This window comes from Myotis lucifugus, unplaced genomic scaffold (assembly GCF_000147115.1).
Source record: "Myotis lucifugus unplaced genomic scaffold, Myoluc2.0 scaffold_592, whole genome shotgun sequence".
In the NCBI taxonomy this organism is placed as follows: domain Eukaryota; kingdom Metazoa; phylum Chordata; class Mammalia; order Chiroptera; family Vespertilionidae; genus Myotis; species Myotis lucifugus.
This window is the reverse complement of record NW_005871640.1, coordinates 294,815-309,383: the sequence shown is the minus strand read 5'-3', so window position 1 is coordinate 309,383 and position 14,569 is coordinate 294,815. Positions and strand designations below refer to the sequence as shown.

The window sequence follows — 14,569 nt, the reverse complement described above, 5'->3', positions numbered from 1 at the left end:
GTATCTTGATGACTGACCAGTAAGCCACTGTTCACATGTCTTTTCCTGTATCTAAGCACTGGAGGCACGGCAGAGATTGAAGTAGAAAAGAATCACCAAAATTGCCGACAGTACGCTGGGTAATTTAATGCGAGCACACTCATTGACGAGCAGACATCCCCAGTGTCCAGCATGAGGCTTCGCCCAATGGCAGTACTCAGTTCCTGCGAGTCTTTGTCCTTAGCCATTCCTTCACTCATTCAATCAGCAAATACTCACTGAGCACTCATATTTTATGGCTTAAACTATCCTGCAATGATAAAAGGTCAAATAGATCCCTTCTCAAGAGGTTCTTGGTCACCAGAAGAGAAACGTGTGTCCACAGGCAATGGGGCCTAATAAGGGCAGTGATAGGAACACGCAGGCTTGGAAGTGCAGGGAGGCCCCAATCTCCCGGAGCCCAAGGGGCTTCCAGCTGGAAGTGATGACTGAACGGTGGTCAAAGGATGAGTAGTAGTCAGCCAGGTCAGAAACTTCAAACTGCGTATCTTAGAAAGAATGGTGTATGTAGGGAACTGCAGGTGGTTCAACACGACAAGAGCAATTCAGGACAATGAGCATGTGATAGATAAAAACAGAAAGTGAGCAATGATCTGTGCTTCAAAAATATTGATGTTCTCTGGGACAATTCAAGATACAAACTAGCACTTGTGGGTGATCCATTGTATGCATATACGTATTTGGTGTTTTTACATATTTTTAAAAATTTTCTTTCTTATAATAGTCTTCAATTAAGTTTTGCAGGTGAGAAAACTAGGACACAGAGGTTAAATATTTTCCCTTGTCTCTTCATCAAGTCAATTACAAAATTAATCTGCAAGCTATGGACTCCAAAGTTGACAAAAGTAGACCAAAATTCTAGTTGAATGATATTTGAAACCAGACCAAGGGGCAGACATTCTGAGTATAGAAATTTGAAGAAGGGAAAAAAATCTGTGTTCTTAGAGTGCATATAGGAAACTCATGTGGTAGGTAACATGTGAACCTGAAATGCAGGCTACAAATTCACCAGGGAAAGAAAGAAAATATTTTCACAGGCAGAAAATAAATTATTCCTTAAGAAATTGCCATTCATTTATGGTTTAATTCTTTTGTTATGCATTATTCTTATAAAAGGACAATGGAGGGCTCAACAAATATTGATTGCCTATGAAATATTAAATCCTATGCCTCTTTATAAGCCTTCTCTCAACCCCCACCACAAACTAATATTTTCCATCCATTAAATGGGAGTGAATCCATATTAAATGTAAAAAGATAAGTGAGGCATATACATAGAACAGTACTTGGCATACATTTTACAGGTAAAGAAACTGCCTTGTGGGAGATCAAATACTGTGCCTTCAAGTATCCAGCTAGAGGAGAAAAGAGGGGATTGTAACCCATGTATATCATACCTTCACAGCCTTTTAATTAAGCCAGACAAATTTATTTGTCTAGGGTTAAACTGAGGCAGAACTTTAATAGACAATGTAGGCATTCAAGGAGGCAAGAATACTCTGCCCCAAACTAAATCTCAAAGGTTTGATTGCCCCACAACCCCCGCCCATTTATATCTTCACTAGTAGCCCTGTGCACGAATCTATGCGCCAGTAGCTCACTGCCACCTGCCTCAGCTGGCCACCCTGTCCACCGCTGCTGGTAGCTCTCAGCCGCTTGTAGCTCGCTGCTCCGCCCTCCTGTAGCTCTCCCCACTCTTAGCTCGCTGCCCTGTCCTCCTGTGGCTCTCTGCTGCTTGTAGATTGTTTGTCCTGGCTAATTTCATATTCCTCTTTATTATATTAAATTTCAGGAACCTGAAGCTTCATGAAATCACCATCAATTCCAATTGCTTAAAATTAGATAGATAGTGTGAGCAAGACAGAGAAATAGATATTAGACATTTATACGTTACTGTGATTTTACTACCATGCTTGAACTCTTCCTTACATCTTCTTTATATTGTAAACCTTTTCTATGATATATAATTAACAAATATACATTTTCAGTTGACTTCAGTGACCAGTAAAAGTTGAGGTGTCAGAAGATCCCTTAGTCATTACAAGCAGATTCTATCCTTTGATTTAGCAAAACCAAACCGTATTCAGGTATCAAAAGAATGTAAAGTCACCAGGCTTTACAGAATCCCCAAAGTAATAAAATGAACCAGTTTCAAGGGAACAAGAATGACCTTCATTAAGTAGTTTTAAAAATTAGTTATGTTAATACATCTTCAGTCCATAGGAGCAGCAGTCAAATGAAAATAGGTTTAAAGAGTGGCTCTGGCCTCTGTGGTGTGTGTACCCTGGGACAGATATCATCTTTTATAATAACTTTTCTGTATTTCTTGACCAGATTATTGAAAAGTGCTTAATGAGCAGCTTCCCTCAGAGAAAATATCAAGTTCTCAGAAGCAGTTGCCATGAGAGATACTCTTCAAAGCCTGATAATGTCATGTTTATACTTTTACATTTCTTCCTGGAGTATTAAACATGGTGGTGCTTTCCTTTATTCCTCGTTAAAACTGTGGACGAAAGGGGCCACATGCTGACCTGACAGGCTCAAGGGAGGCCTGCATAGCAATCTTGCAGACTCAAAGACCTAAAGTGACCACAAAGGATGGTCTGAAATTAAACTTTAACTAAAAGCAGTTATGGTGGGCAGTTACGTCCTAGGCCAGTATCTTCACTGACAAGGTCAACCTTTACCTTAAGAACAGGAACAAGACAAGGATGCCCACTCTCACCACTCCTGTTCGACATAGTTCTGGAAGTATTAGCCATTGCAATTAGACAGGAAGAAGAAATAAAAGGCATCCAAATTGGAAAAGAAGAAGTAAAACTGTCCTTATTTGCAGACTACATGATATACATAAAAAACCCTAAAGACTCCATCAAAAAACTATTAGAGTTAATAAATGAATTTGGCAATGTAGCAGGATACAAAATTAATGCCAAGAAATCTATGGCATTTCTATACACCAATAGTGAACTTATCAAAAGAGAGACTAAATAAACAATCCCATTTACCATCCCACCAAAATAAAATTAAGATACCTAGGAATAAACTTAACTGAAGAGGTAAAAGACTTCTACTCAGAAAACTACAGGATGATGAAAAAAGAGATAGTGGAAGACATAAATGAAAGGGCGAGGGCTACGCCCTCCATCTTGCCCCAGAGTAAGGGCTACGCCCTCCATCTTACCTTGGCCATGTGCTCCGCAATGCTTCTTCCCGGAAGCCCAAGCCTCTGCTAGCCACACCCAGGACTTCTTTAAACTAACCAATGACAATCAAGAGAAGTTGCCATTGATATGACCACATCCTGTGTAACAAGACACCAACTTGGCCTGACCAATCGTCAGGGCCCACAGTCCTTTCTCATCCCCTTACTCCAACCCCTCTATAAAACCTCTCTCCACACAGAGTTCTCTCTCTCTGCTTCCTGCCACTGCGTTGGCGAGGTGGGGGAGCCGAGCTAGCTCGAATAAAGACTCTTATGCTATTGCATCGGACCTGGCTGGCTCCCTGGTGTGGTTTCTTGGGGATCCTGAAATCTGGGCATAACAATAAACAGATGAAAGAACATACCATGTTATTGGATTGGTGTCATGTATGACTCCCTCCACGTTCTGCGTGGAGTAGGGTTCGGTATCTGAAAGAGGGGCCGCACACAAATGAGAGAGAAATGACACGAGATAATTTTGCAATATTGGGGGACCAGGCGGGCAAGTCCCAAAGGACTTCCACCAATGCTCAGGCCGCTTCAACCTTTTATTTGATCTGGGGTAGCCTTAGGGCAAGGAGGTTTGAATGACACACAGATACTATCATGATTAAAGGTAGGGAGGTTGCTTCAGCTATTTACATGATTAAAGGTAGGGAGGTTGCTTCAGCTACCATTATCTAGATTAACTGGGTGGTTCCTAGATTAACTGGGTGGTGCACAGTCCTGACCTTTGCTAGGACTTCAAAGGTTACTAGCTTTTGGGGGTCTCTGTCTAAACTCAGCTAGTGAAGACAATGAATGGACTCTGGCAGATTGGTAGAATTAATATCATTAAAATGTCCATACTACCCAAAGCAATCTATAAATTGAATGCACTTCCCATTAAAATACCAAGGGAATATTTCACAGACCTAGAATGAACTCTCCAAAAATTCATCTGGAATAAAAAAAGACCCTGAATAGCTGCAGTGATCCTGAGAAAGAACAAAATAGGTGGGATCTCAATACCAGATATCAAGCTGTATTACAAAGCCACTGTTTCTCAAAACTGCCTGGTACTGGCACAAGAACAGATATATAGACCAATGGAATAGAATAGGGAGCCCAGAAATTGATCCGAACCTATATGCTCAATTAATATTTGACAAAGAGGGCAAGAACTTACAATGGAGTCAAGATAGTCTCTTCAATAAATGGTGTTGGGAAAATTGGACAGATACAGGCAAAATAATGAAGCTAGACCAGCAACTTACACCATACACAAAAATAATCTCAAATTGGATAAAGGACTTAAATGTACGACGGGAAACCATAAAAATACTAGAAGAATCCCAAAGCAACAAAATCTCAGACATATGACGAAGCAATTTATTCACCGATACAGCTCCTAGGGCATTGGAAACTAAAGAGAAAATAAACAAATGGGACTACATCAAAATAAAAAGCTTCTGCACAGCAAAAGAAACCATCAACAAAACAACAAGAAAGCCCACTACATGGGAGAACATATTTACCAATGTTATCACCAATAAGGGCTTAATCTCCAACATTTATAGGGAACTCATACAACTTAACAAAAGGAAGATAAACAATCCAATCAAAAAATGGGCAATGGACCTAGATAGACACTTTTCAAAAGAGGACATTCAGAAAGCCAAGAGACATATGAAAACATGCTCAAAGTCACTAATCATCTGAGAGATGCAAATCAAAACAAAAATGAGGTACCATCTCACACATGTCAGAACGACTATCATCAACAAATCAACAAACGACAAGTGCTGGAGAGGATGTGGAGAAAAAGGAACACTTGTGCACTGCTGGTGGGAATGCAGACTGGTGCAGCCACTATGGAAGACAGTATGGAGTTCCTCAAAAAACTAAAAATGGAACTCCCATTTGACCCTGTGATCCCACTTCTAGGAATATATCCCAAGAAAACAGAAACACCAATCAGAAAGGATCTATGCACCCCTACGTTCATAGCAGCACAATTCACCATAGCTAAGATCTGGAAACAGCCTAAGTGCCCATCAGTAGATGAATGGATTAGAAAACTGTGGTACATCTACATGATGGAATACTATGCTGCTGTTAAAAAGAAGGAATTCTTACCATTTGCAACGGCATGGATGGAACTGGAGAGCATTATGCTAAGTGGAATAAGCCAGTCAATGAAGGAAAAACACCACATGATCTCACTCACTCATGGATAATAAAGACCATTATAAACTTATGAACAAAAATAGATACAGAGACAGAGCTGCCTTGAACAGACTGTCAAACTACAGCGGGAAGGTTGGGGAGGGGTGGGGGGCAGGAGGGGGGGTGGTAAGAGATCAACCGAAGGACTTGTATGCATGCATATAAGCATAATCAATGGACATAAGACACTGGGGGGTAGGGGAGGCCAGAGGATTGTCAAGGGCGGGGAAAAAAAGGAGACATAAGTAATACTCTTTGTAATACTTTAATCAATAAAACAATTTTAAAAAAATGAATTAAAACATTACATCTGGTGAACAGCAAAGATTTCACTACACCTCAAATGCAGAACACCTATGAAGCAGAGGAATGTTGGCTTTTTAAACAGAAGCAGATAAAAAAAAAGATGCAGGAATCCTTCAGTTCTTCACTAGTCTTAGAAAAACTTTCCAGAATACTGCTTCACACTCTAATAAGAAAAAATATCTTGCATTAGAATCCTTCAACATCTGCATACTGCTTCACACTGTTTTGCAGCAAATACTGTGCATTCCGTATCTGGTCCTCTGTTCCTGAAATGGTAATGATCCGATCTTCAGACCCTCCTAAAGGCTCATCAATTTTGATCGAAGCTCCTGACTCATGTTGAGTTTGTTTAATCCTCTGACCACCTTTGCCAATTATAGATCCAGCCAGATCTTTGGGAATAGTTACTTGTGTTGTAATAATAGGTCCACCAAGTTCACCATATGAGCCACGACCCCCTGCGTAGGAATAATCATATCCAGAGCCACCCTGTGGTTCATAAGCCATCTGCCATTCTGAAGGGCTCCATGCATCTATTGCAGAGTCCCATGTTTCATCTACCATGCCATCATAACGATCTCCAGGTCTTCCTCTCCTGTCATAGGCCATTATATCCCCCCCTCTAGGTGGTGGTGAAAGAGGAAGAGGAAGATTGCGAGCTCTGCTACCACCCCAGCCACCTCGTCCAGGAGGAGGGGGAGGAGGTCCTCGCCAAGGGCTCATATCATCATAATCTCTTCTAGATGGAGGCATGAGGTGCCCACCACGACCAGGAGGCATCCTGTCAAAACCACTTCTTCCCCGCATGGGAAATCCCACAGGACAGCCACGGCGGTCATCAGACATCATTGTAAAGCCACCATAATCATAAGTTTCATCATAAAAGTTGGGATCATAAGGCTGTGCATGTCCTTTGATGGGCGACTCTGATATAAGTTCAAGGATGATCTTTATGCACTCTACAACCTTATCAGGTTTTCCTCCAATAAGAACGACTCTGTCAGTGGAATGAGGACAGCATTCCTGGAAAAGCTTGATTTTTGTCTGAGTATTCTCTCGAATTTCTTTGATTTTAGCACCTTTGACCCCAATAATCCTTCCTGCCAGACTCTGATGAATCAACAGTCTCAATTCACAGTCAAAGTCGCTTCCTTTATAGTGTTGGTAATTTAAGCATTCCACAGCATCAGATTCGAGCGGGAGCTGGCTGGTTGCAGTGGGTGATGGCAACCACAGGCCCTCTTCCAAGGTAGGGATGATTTTCTTCAGAATTTCTCCAATTGCTTCAATATCAGCACTGATACGCAATATGCGCTCAGGGCCACTGCTGTCTGGGACTGAAACACTGGCATTGTAGTCTGTACGCAGAGCCTTAATATTCTTGCCTCCTTTTCCAATCACTGCCCCAGCATTCTTGCTCTGAAGCAGAATGCGTAATTCAACCATCTCATCGGTGTTCCTAGATCTTTTAAAAGCTTGTTCCTCTTCCATATCTTCTGCAGGGCGTTTACCAAATTCACGGTTGGTTTTGGTGCTGTGGAAGATTTCCTCTGGCTGTTCAGTTTCCATTTTCTTGGATTATATGGACACACCAATCTATAGGCTGTAAACAAGCGGGATGTAAGCAAGACATAGAGGTTGGTGCAGCAGAGAAGCAGAGGATAATGGTGTCTGTCTGATTCGTAGGCATAGCTAAATTGCTCTTAGATTGAGCTGGAGACAATAATGATGTGTCCTCTCTAGGAGGAACCGAGGGACTATTTAAAGGTTGAGAAAGTTCAACCGTTTCTGCCTCTAGTGCCAAGGTGTCATGAATTAAATTCCAGAGGGAAAAGGTATCTGCCGGGACCTTCTCAGATCCATGGTATCTGTAATAATTCTTTAATTGCTCTCCTACTTTAGTCCAAGTTTCTAAATTAACAGTTCCTTCCTCAGGAAGCCATGGACATACTTCTTGTATAAAACTTTCTGTCTGACTGGGAATATCCTTAACTCCTCTGCTAGCAAGCATATGTGTTAAAAGATTAATAGAGTCTTTTTTCTTTAGACTCAGTATGACCCATCTTCTCAATCTAAGTTCTGTACTATCCACCATCATACCCTACTTATCCTCTATAGGGGGGTCTGCAGAACCCTACAGTGCAGTATCCGTCCCGAGTGCAGGGGGGCTTACCTAAGGGTCCCTGTTTGGGCACCAATTATTGAGATCCAACCCCAGCAGGTCCAGGGGTTCCCAAGGGTGTGGACGGAGTCGGCGGGGAGTGAGTGGCACGGAGAAGGCGTTCAGTTGATCGACAGCCTAGCCAGGTTCTCTAGCCAGGATCTCGAACCAGGTTCTGTGTTTTATTGTCTTGTTACATCTGTATTTATACCAGTTGATTTTAATCCTATCAATTCCTATTCCAAGGTTTAAGGCGTTTCTTATCTCCATTCCAGGGAGTAAAGATTATGTAGCTTAAGCGTGATTGTTCCTAGTTAAAGTTATTAACTACCCGCCTGGCACTTAGTTAAGGGTTTTATTCCCTCCCTAACCTCAGGGGAAAATCCCTACCTGGGGAAACAGCCTTTCTCGGAGAGGTGACCTTGGTTACAACACATAGCGCCAAGAAGGGGAGAAAACATATTAAGAACAGTATGCCATATATGCCAGGTCCCTTGAAACATATGCTGTGCAGATGTTTCTTCCCTGCAGCGACTGTGTCAAGCAGCAAGGAAGGACCGGCTTCTGGCACAAACTGACACCATGTGACCCAAAGCCCCATCCTAAATCATTGTTAGACTATCTGGGGTTGCCCAAGAACCCAGGCAAAAAGAAATTCAACCTAAGGCCTTATGATCACCTCCCAAGCATCAAGGGTAAAGGCCAGACCCCTCTTTGAATAAGGTTACTTCTTTACTACATAAGGCACTACGAGGTCAAGCTCTCTGCATCTCACAGGCTTCCCTCCATCCACTCTTCCCTTCACCACTTCTCTGCAGCCACACTGGCCTCTGTGCTACACCCAACATGCTCAGGACATCCCACTCATGGCTTTTGCACTTGCTGTTCCCTCTGTCTGCTACCCCTCCTCCAACTGTGCATGTGCTTTATTCCCTCACATCCTTCAGGTCTCTCCTCAGAATCCCCCTGCTAATAAGTCCCTCCCTCATCACCTTATGTAAAACAGTAACCTCACTCCTACACACCAGCCTTTGCCAGCTGCCTCACAGTTTCACTTGCCACTCTAATCCAAACCACCACCACCATTTTCCCTGAACTGCACATTAATAGCCTGCCACTTCGCACTGTCACATCAATGTTTGTTTGCTGACTATCTCACCTATAGATTGTATGCTCCCTGTTGGCCAGTATCCTTGCTGCTTTGTTCACCATTTTGGTCCAACATCCAGAACAGTGCCTGACGTATAATAGGTGTTCAATAAATATTCAGTGAATATGCCTCCAAGAGCATGAATAAGGAACCAGCTGGCCATAGAGGATGAGGAAATAACTCCTTCAAAAGTTGCCTTGGTTTCTTTTAGACACTGATCAGGTAAAAACATTTTTAAGTGTTAAAGAAAGAACTAGTTTCATAACCCAATTTTATACTGATCTTCCTCCTGTTGGAGTCTGCCCATCCTCGAAGCCTGGGAGTCTCTGATTCAGTTTATTTTGTTCTTTTTCTTCCCTCCTCCATTCACCTGCTGGTGATTCTCCAAGGAATTACAAATGATGCCAGTGTTTGACACATGGGAGAACTGGGATGGATGGCCTGTCATGTCAAGTCCAGGTGCAAGTTCATAAACTATTCCTTTTGTAGCTCTTCTCCCTGCTACTGTCACTCTGCTCTCTTCTTTCCTTCAGTGTCCTGGCTCCCTATTGACATCTCTTTATAGTAGCCCCCAGCAACTGAACCCCAGTCTCAAGAACAAAAAAAAAAAAAAAACAAAAAAAAAGAAAGCCAAAGTCACTAATCATCCAAGAAATGCAAATCAAAACAAAAATGAGGTACCATCTCACACCTGTCAGAATGGCTATCATCAACAAATCAATGAACGACAAGTGCTGGAGAGGATGTGGAGAAAAAGGAACACTCGTGCACTGCTGGTGAGAATACAGATGGTACAGCCGCTATGGAAGACAGTATGGAGTTTCCTCAAAAACTAAAAATGGAACTCCCATTTGACCCCGTGATCCCACTTCTAGGAATATATCCCAAGAAAACAGAAACACCAATCAGAAAGGATATATGCACCCTTATGTTCACAGCAGCGCAATTCACCATAGATAAGATCTGGAAACAGCCTAAGTGCCCATCAGTAGATGAATGGATTAGAAAACTGTGGTACATATACACGATGGAATATTATGCTGCTGTTATAAAGAAGGAATTCTTATCATTTGCAATGGCATGGATGGAACTGGAGAGCATTATGCTAAGTGAAATAAGCCAGTCAATGAAGGAAAAACACCACATGATCTCACTCACTCATGGATAATAAAGACCATTGTAAACTTATGAACAAAAATAGATACAGAGGCAGAACAGCCTCGAACAGACTGTCAAACTACAGCGGGAAGGCCGGGGAGGTTTTGGGGGCAGGAGGGAGGGGGGGTGAGAGTCCAACCGAAGGACTTGTATTCATGCATCTAAGCATAACCAATGGACATAAGACACTGGTGGGTAGGGGAGGGCAGGGGATTTGTCAAGGGTGGGAAAAAAGGAGACATATGTAATACTCTTTGTAACACTGTAAGCAATAAAACAATAAAAAAAAAACAGGAGGAGAGTCTAAGGGAACTTTGGGACAACATGAAACAAAGCAAGATCAGCATAATAGAGGTTCCAGTAGGAGAGGAAACTGAGAAAGGAATAGAAAACCTGTTTGAAGAAATAAAGACAGAAAACTTCCCTGATATTGGGAAGAAAAAATTCACACAAGTCCAAGAAGCTCACAGAGTCCCAAACAAGATGAACCAAAAAAGACTGACACCAAGACACATTATAAATAAATTGCAAACACAAATGACAAAGTAAGTATCTTAAAGGCTGGCAGAGAGAGGCAGAAAGACACCTACAAGGGATCTCCCATCAGACTATCAACTGATTTCTCAACAGAAAAACATCAGGCCATAAGGGAATGGAATGAAATATACAAAGTGTTGCAAAGCAAAGGACTGAATCCAAGAATACTATACCCAGCAAGGCTATCAATCAAAACTGAAGGTGAAATCAGTAGCTTCACAGACAAAAAAGGACAAGGGAGTTTATTACCACCAAACCAGCAATGGAAGAAATGATAAAGGGTCTGCTGTAAGAAGAAGAAATGGGAAAGGGAGAAGGAACACAGGCATAAAGAATAAAAATGGTGACAGGTACTATCAATAATAAGTTTAAATGTAAATGGATTAAATACCCCAATCAAATGACATAGGGTAGCTGAGTGGATAAGAAAACATGATCCATATATCTGCTGTCTACAGGAGACCCACCTCAGAGCAAAGGACTCACACAGACTGATAGTGAAGGGATGGAAAAAAAATTTTTCTGGTGAATGGAAATGAAAAAAATGTTGGGGTAGCAATACTTATATCTGACAAATTAGACTTCAAAGTGAAGGCCATAAGAAGAGATAAGGAAGGCCACTTCATAATACTAAAGGGAGCAATTCAACAAGAAGATATAACACTGGTAAACATATATGCACCCAATACAGGACCACCCAAATACATTAAAAAAAAAAAAAAACTTCTGGAAGATATCAAGGGAGAGATCGACAGCAATACTGTCATACTAGGGGACTTTAATACTCCACTAACACCACTGGATAAATCCTCTAAACAAAAACTCAGCAAAGAAACATCAATCCTAAATGACTCACTTAATCAGATGGAATTAATTGACATCTTCAGAACATTTCACCCCACAGCCACAGAATGTACTTTCTTCTCAAGTACATAAGGGTCATTTTCAAAGACCACATATTGGGACAAAGGAAAAGTCTCTACAAATTCAAGAAGACAGAACATATCAAGAATTTCCTCAGACAGCTGATCGATGTTTCTAACTCTCTATCTCTCTCCCTTTCTCTCTGTAAAAAATCAATAAAATATTTTTTTTAAAAGAATTTCCTCAGATCACCATAGCATAAAATTTGAAATCAACTACAATAAAAACAATGAAAAAATCAAACACATGGAGGCTAAATAGCATGCTATTAAACAATGATTAGGTTACCAAAAAGATCAAAGAAGAAATAAAAAAAGCATCCTGGAAACAAACAACAATAAAAAACACAACAATGCAAAATCTATGGGACACAGTGAAAGTAGTCTTGAGAGGGAAGTTAAAACAAGAAAAATGGTAATAAATTATCAAACCCCACAACTCAAAGAGTTAGAAAGACAACAAGAAAGGCTCAGTGTAAGCAGAAGGAAGGAAATACTAAAGATAAACGCAGAAATAAACGACATAGAGACAAATATATATATATATATATAAAACAAAACAAAAAACAAAACAAGAGCTGGTTCTTTGAAAGGATAAACAAGATTGATGAACCTCTAGCCAGGCTCACCAAGAAGCAAAGAGAGAGGACCCAAATAAAATTAGAAATGAAAGAGGTGAAGTAACAATTTCAAAATACAAAGGATTATGAAAAAAATACTATAAACAACTCTATTCCAACAAAATGCACAACCTATGCAAAATGGACATGTTCTAAGAAAAATATAAGCTGCCAAAATTCAATCAGCAAGAATCAAAAAACCTGAATAAGCCCATAACTACTGAAGAAATTGAAGCAGTCATCAAAAAGCTTCCAGCAAACAAAAGCCCGGGGCCGGACGCCTTCACAGGGGAGTTTTACCAAACATTCAAGGAAGAACTAAAACATATACTCCTCAGATTACTACAAAAAATTCAAGAAGAAGAAACACATCCCAGCTCATTCTATGAAGCCAGCATCACCCTAATACCAAAACCAGATAGAGACAACACAATGGAAGAGAATTATAAGCCAATATCCCTCATGAACATAGATGCCAAAATACTCAACAAAATTCTAGCAAATCGGATCCAGCAATACATCAGAAAGATCATACATCATGACCAAGTAGGATTCATCCCACGGATGCAAGGATGGTACAATATCCGCAAATCAATAAACGTGATTCATCACATAAACAAATTGAGAGATAAAAACCACATAGTCATATCAATTGATGCGGAAAAAGCATTTGACAAAATCCAACACCCTTTCTTGATAAAAACTCTCAGCAAGGTGGGAATAGACGGATCATACCTGAACATAATAAAAGCCATATATGACAGGCCCACAGCCAACATCATACTCAATGGACAAAAACTAACACCATTTCCCCTGAGAACAGGAACAAGACAGGGATGCCCCCTCTCACCACTCCTGTTCAACATAGTACTGGAAGTACTAGCCATTGCGATCAGACAAGAAGAAGAAATTAAGGCATCCAAATTGGAAAAGAAGAAGTAAAACTGTCCTTATTCGCAGGTGACATGATACTGTACATAGAGAACCCTAAAGACTCCATCAAAAAATTATTAGAGTTAATAAATGAATTTGGCAATGTAGCAAGATACAAAATTAATGCCAAGAAATCTAAGGCATTTCTTTACACCAATAGTGAACTTACAGAAAGGGAGACTAAAAAAGCAATCCCATTTACCAACACACCAAAAAAATTAAGATACCTAGGAATAAACTTAACTAAGGAGGTAAAAGACTTATATGTGAAAAACTACAGGACACTGAAAAAAGAGATAGAGGAAGACATAAACAAATGGAAGAACATACTGTGTTCATGGCATTGGGAAAATTGGACAGATACATGCAAAAAGATGAAACTACACCACCAACTCACACCATACCCAAAAATAAACTCAAAATGGATAAAAGACTTAAATGTAAGATGGGAAACCATAAAAATACTAGAGGAATCCATAGGCAGCGAAATAGCAAACATATGTCGGAGGAATTTCTTCTCTGATAATGCTCCTAGGGCAATGGTAACTAAAGAGAAAATAAACAAATGGGACTACATTAAAATAAAAAGCTTTTGCACAGCAAAGGAAACCATCAACAAAACAAAGAAGACCCACTGCATGGGAGAACATATTTGCCAATGATATCACTGATAAGGGTTTAATCTCCAACATTTACAAAGAGCTCATGAAACTTAATAATAGGAAGATAAACAATCCAATCAAAAAAACGGGCAATGGACTTAGATAGACACTTTTCAAAAGAGGACACTCAGAAAGCCAAGAGACATATGAAAACATGCTCAAAGTCACCAATTATATGAGAGATGCATATCAAAACGACAATGTGGTATCACCTCACACTTGTCAGAATGGCTATCATCAACAAATCAACAAACAACAAGTGCTGGAGAGGATGTGGAGAAAAAGGAACCCTCCTTCATTGCTGGTGGGAATGCAGACTGGTGCAGCCACTATGGAAGACAGTATGGAGCTTCCTCAAAAAACTAAAAATGGAACTCCCACTTGACCCAGTGATCCCACTTCTAGGACTATATCTCAAGAAGCCAAAAACACCAATCAGAGAGGATATATGCACCCAGATGTTCATAGCAGCACAATTCATTATAGCTAAGATCTGGAAACAGCCTAAGTGCCCATCAACAGATGAGAGGATTAAAAAACTGTGGTACATCTACACGATGGAACTCTTGCCTTTTGCAACAGCTTGGATGGGACTGGAGAGCATTATGCTAAGTGAAATAAGCCAGTCAGAGAAAGATAAATACCACATGATCTCACTCATTTGTGG

At 40.6% G+C, this 14,569-nt stretch overlaps 1 pseudogene across 1 annotated transcript; it reads right to left on the bottom strand.

Annotated features, from left to right (window-relative positions):
• Nucleotides 1-5,749: 5,749 nt before the first annotated feature.
• On the bottom strand, nt 5,750-7,394 carry LOC102430378 (annotated as a pseudogene). Its single transcript, XR_001345772.2, has one exon. The product of XR_001345772.2 is annotated as a heterogeneous nuclear ribonucleoprotein K pseudogene (transcript).
• Between the last annotated feature and the right edge of the window lie 7,175 nt (nt 7,395-14,569).